The sequence below is a fragment of the Acipenser ruthenus genome, chromosome 13 (assembly GCF_902713425.1).
Source record: "Acipenser ruthenus chromosome 13, fAciRut3.2 maternal haplotype, whole genome shotgun sequence".
NCBI classification, from domain to species: Eukaryota; Metazoa; Chordata; class Actinopteri; order Acipenseriformes; family Acipenseridae; genus Acipenser; species Acipenser ruthenus.
The window spans coordinates 21827556-21833555 of NC_081201.1; positions in this window are offsets into that span (position 1 = coordinate 21827556).

The following is a 6000-nucleotide window of genomic DNA, read 5'->3' on the forward strand; positions in this document are numbered from 1 at the left end:
GAAATCGAGAAACTCCGCCACCTGGTGGAAGATGCTTGTTTTGAAAGAAATGTGAAACAGAGACTGCTCAAAACAAAACAAAACAAAAAACAAAAAAAACACACATTGACCTGCAATTTGCAGAGCATTCAACCACAGGCTGCCACGGGAAAGCTCCTTTTTAACAAATGGCAGTGCTGTGCTTTTCTTTTCAAATGGCCCGCTGCCTTTTTGCAGTAAATCTTAAAAAAAAAACGTTTCAAGAGGAATCTTCTGAATTGGTTTGCTGCATCGTAAATCACCCTGGTCAGCTGTTATCCCGAAACAGCTGGTTAAATAGCAAAGGTTTACTCTGAAAAGGCAATTACAAGCAGATTACTATATGAATGCAAACTACTGAAACATATGCAAAATCGTTTTTTGTTTTAATAAGAAATTCTGTAGAAGTTCAAAACAAACGTTATCAAATGAGCTTGTCTGTACCGGTAACTATTAAACTAAATATATAAATGCGAAAAGAAACGTATTACATTCAAAATCAAATTTAGACTTTAGAAATACTAAAATAAACGTAAGAAATGAAATGACAAACGCTTTGAGTAGGTTACCAGATGTTCTGGGAAAACTGGGATTGCTACAGTTTTTTATTTGCTTCAATCAGAAACAGTAACATTTAATCGTCCCTGTTTTGCTATTTTGTATTCACATTTCTTTAAATACACAATTGTAGCATTGTGCTCAGCAAGTTGACAGCACAGAAAAGTATTATACACAAATAAAATAAAGAAATGTATGGATTACTTGTTTAATAATTCTGATTATGTGTTTAATCATTAATATTCTCTTTAACTTCCTGAACCATGGCTAGTTTTTATTTGCCACCAGCCATTAAACATATCAGCTGAATATGTATTTAAAATATACTAGCTGTCAAGACCACTAGCTGTTAAGGTGAGAACTGGAAACTGAGGTAAAGTTAGTTGCTCTTAAAGGTCAGTTAAAAATCAGTTTTTACAGAAATAGAGAATTGAATTAATTCTATAAAATACCAATACTGTTTTAAAGACACTATCCTCCCCTCCCTAATCAAAATCAGATTTTTTATATATTCATAGACAAAGATTTGAAACCTCAAAAAATGATAATAAAAGCAAATGTTAAGTAAATCTTAGTTTCATTTTAATATTTTATAGTATGTCTTACAATTAAAGTTAAAGATGGCAAAATTATATATGCTTTGGAAATTAATGTTGGCTACGATGACATTTACAATAATACAAAAACATTATCATTATTATTATGATATCAAGGAGCCTTATCTTTTAAGCACTCTAGGGCAAAGGTAAATTCTCTTACAGCAATAAAGCAAATGTACTAGCATATACAACTAGCATGACACACAGTTGCACAAATGTCCAATTCAATTATTGTTTTGAGAGTACTAATTTAACATATTGTATTAATATCCACACAAAAACTATTCATTAAAATGTAAATTACGGTATATTATAAATGTATTGTATTTTTTAAATTAGCAAACTGATTTTGCTAAGGATTGTCCAGCCAAATTGTGTTCATTTTAAAATATGATATCTGATCCCACATTAGGTTAAAGAAAATTCAGATTTTTCTGTGCTTTACTCACAGGAAACATGTTACACTTTCACTTCCTAGGTCATTTCACCTCAGCAGTGTCTGGGTCAACGCATGTTACTTGCTGAAAACATGTCAGTCAATAGGGGAAGCTGCTGGTTGGTTAATGACAGGAAAGTAGCTATGGAAGGCTGGGGCAACTTCACCCTCAAGTTGAAATGAGCAAGCAAGTGCAACACTACTTTCATTGACCTAGTGCAGTACCGGATATTGTAACATCCGCCACACACAAGGGGGCAGTGTATCCATTCTTGATGTCTTTTTGTAATTCTAGCTCACAGCCCCACACCCGGACACTTGACTTCCTGTGTAGCAGGATATAGGAAGTAAGCAGCCCATGTGCAGATTCAGTGGAAAGTAATATCCACTAGAAACTGTCCTCAGGGCAACAGATGATTCTAGGGCATTTGTCAAGCACTCCCACCTTTCACTTCCCAATCTTGGCACCTCTCCGACATCAGGCCACCCTGACCCTAACCCAACCCCAACCCTAACCTTAAGCAACCCCAGCCCTAAAACCTAACCGTAACCCAATATCTAACCCTAAACCTAACCCTTAAGAATCATCTGATGCCCTAAAGACAGTTTCTAGTGGATATTCCTTTGTGCTGCTGTGCAGATGAACTGAAAGAAAGGAAAGCTAGAGGCGCTGGTTTTTGTTTGTGTTGTCAGCCATTTTGTATTGACCTTAACCCTTTGCGGTCCGTTTATTCAGTGTGTCTCAGGCGTGTCAGGTCCAATTTATTTTTACACGCGCAGTTTATTTTAGACGCACTGTTTAAAAGTAGTTTTTTTCACAGTAAAACAGGTTTAAAAGGCACTGCATATCAACAGGACACTCAGTACTATCTCTCTAGCCCCGCCCCACCCCTTGTTCGCTGTATTTTTCACATACCTCTTCGTAGTCGTGCATACTGATAAATCATCTCCTGATCACTCGTTTTATCACCAAACTCCTCAATAATGCGATCCAAGTCATTATTTTATTACTATAACATCTCGAAAAACTCTGCAAATGTCCGTGATATTCTTTGAGCGCTGGATGCAGAAACATTTTGGATGAAGTCAAGGATCAGAACTGATGTAAGGCAGTTATTGGAGAATTTAGAGCAAGATTTTAGAGATTCTGTCTCTGGCCAGCTCAATCTAGAAGCTATTTTAGGCAAGCCATAGATCAGACATTTATTGCAATGGGAAACTATATAAAGTCTTGTATCTGTAATTTTGATCAGGCATTAGTTGATTGCCTTGATAGAAGAGATAAGTCGTGGGCTGACGAATTACAGAAAGTTGTTCGCTACACTAGCACCCCCAAATCTCATTCCACAACATCCATTAGTTGTCAGACACCAATACTAGTTCCACTTCAATCCACTTTGGATAGTCCCGGATTAAAATTAGCTTCCTCTAAGGAGGTCCGGGGGAGGGGTGTTTATAACAAACCTCCTGTTAATATAGCCTTTCCATAGTATGGGTTGGGAGAAGACATAACGGATCCCTTGAACTACATAGAGAGATGTGGGGAGTTTTTAGCATTACGGCCGCTGGATCAAAAATAATTTATGGTTACTTTTTCTACTGTTTTAAAAGGATCAGCCAAGAGTTGGTGGACTGCGGAACGCTGTTACATCTCATCTTGGGAACAGTTCAAGACCACTTTCTTAGAAGCCTTCCTGCCCTCTGATTTTCAAACTGAGGTGGAACAGCATCTTAGATCTAAGATGCAGGCAGCAGTAGAGTCTTTAAGAGACTTTGTTTATAATTACAGAGCCCTCTGTGTCCGATGGAAACATGGAGGAAAAAGAAATGGTAAGGAGGATTCTGGATCACCTTAATCCTCGACTAACTGGGTGTTTGAGAGGAACAATAAAAAACAGTTGCTCAACTGGTGGAGATAGGAACCCAGGTGGAGAAGGATCAGATCGGACAAAAGGAGTACTGGAATAAAATTAAACAGACTAAATCTGATACTAAGCTCAGGTGCCATTTTTTAGCATTGAGAGGAATTACATATTCACATAACAATGAAGATTTGTTACTTTTTTATTTTTATACTTGTGTTGTAGTGTTCCTCCTGGGTGAAAGCCCTGTGTTTGTTAGTTTTACACAGTTTTCTCCATATCCGGCTTATATACTGAAAATGGCTTCATTCCTGTTTCATCAACAACTGGACCACTTCATTTTCCATTCAGATTACAAATACATTCAAACAGTTCCAGGAAGGATTACCGGACCCATCCACCTCACCTGCGCTATCGTCATTCTTACCCGGGTGAGATCAAACTGGTTTATATGCCTTTATGTGACAGACTTGTGCGGGACTTTGTGACCAGCTTGATAAAATAAATGCTATTTTAAATGCATATTATTGTAAACATACTTATTGCATATTTCTCTTGGTCTTTTCTTTTTGTACAGCTACATTGTTTTGAATTATAAATACATTTTGAACTGCTCAGGGAGTTGAGTTCCCCTTTATATTCACGTTGTGTTTTACTAATGCATGAGAACCTACTCTTTTAGGAGAGTATTAGGATTGGTTTTAGTACTTTGAGGTGGATCATTACAATATCATGTTACAGGTTTCAAACGACCAAGCAAGTGCGAGACTACTTTCATGGACCTAGTGCAGTACCAGACATCATGTTACAGGTTTACTTTAACTGTTTCTATCAAAACTGGACATTGGAGACCTAGATAAAGTGCACAACAGGTAAGATTTATGGAATAGATTTTGTTAGCTACAATTGCTTATAGTTAAACTACAATTGTCCTTCAATACATGTGTTCAGGCTACACAATGTGAACATTCTGAAGCCTAGATGGTTTTCAATGGACAGCCCTTCAGAATTCTTAGATTTCTTAATCATTTCAAATGACATTTTCTTAGTTTTGTTTTTGTGCCACCAATCTTTTGTATGATGTTTGCAAGTACTCTGCGTAATTCATACTGCAATTGCACAAAATTGTGCTTGATTTTAGGAGCTGCTTTTCTGTTCCAGTTGCCTGCTGTAGATATATGTACAGTAACATAAATCAAAGGCTAGACCAAAGTGTCTTTGCAGAAGTAATAGCAGCACCATCTAGTGAAGAGCCAACTCCTAGTCAATGTACCTTAACACAGACTTGCATATATATAAAAAACAAACCAAAAAAAAAGTATTAGATAAACACTGGTTTCAGGGGTGTTTTATTGTGTAAAAAACCTAGAATATATCCAAAACGAATGAAGCTTGACCAATATTTATCTGCTTTTTAAGGTGTCAAAAAATGATCATTTCATACTTACCTGATCCAAAAAGCTCAGCAATTTGTTGATTGGTTAATGCACATATTGTGTTGAAGAAAGTGCTATTAACACTGATTCAAAATGGAAGAATTGCACAGCTCATAGAATAGGAAGAACAGCCACTTAGGTTTAGACTCTTTAAAACTCTCAGTCCATTATTGCTAATACAAGCAGTACTGTATGCATGTTTTGACCACAAATCTTCTTAGACATTGCTAATCTACTTTACTAAGCGCCTGCTTTTGTGTTTGAAAAGAAAATACAAGTTCAGTTATAAACAAATCCTACTGTACATAAACGTCTTCAGTAATGATGTCAATATTTGAAGCTGATGCATTTCTTATTTGAGTACGCATCCAGTGTTTGCCGTGGGTGTGCTGTTGACAGAAGGATCTGGTGTACATTCACAAATAATCATGTTGATTTCTGTAGCAAACGTAATCAAACCTGGTTCTTAAATGTTTTTGTTTATGTGAGGATGTAAATTGGCTCCCAGTATATAGGTTGTGATGCCAGCTCACTCGTTACAATGCACTGCAGTCTAGGACCGGTGACAACAGCATTACACTTCCATTATACAATTAAGACTGGCGCCTAGTCTACCATATCTACTGCCTCATATACAATACTGTTGAGAATACTGTCAACTCACTTAAATAAATTGCACCTAGACATGTAACCGGCTGTGCACAAAACTTTATAGAGGTCTCAAATTTCTGGTTTTGAAAGAAACACATAATAAACTTATTTATCACATAATAAACTTATTTATCTTTATTTTAAAACATGATATCTGGTTCACACTTGGTAAAATAAATCTCTGTTTGTAAGCCATGCTTTCAGTTAGTGTTGTACTTGCTTGGTCATTTTGTCCCAAACTCTTCAATGGCTTCTTTCCTACCATTAACTCACCAGCTGCTTCTCCCATTGACTGACGGACAGTAACATGCTTTGACCCAGAAGGCACTGCTGAGGTGAAATGACCCAGGAATTGCAGGTATAAAGGATTTCCAATTAAGGCACAGACACTGAAAACCTTCTTTAACCCAAAGCAGCATCAGATATCACTTTTTGAAATG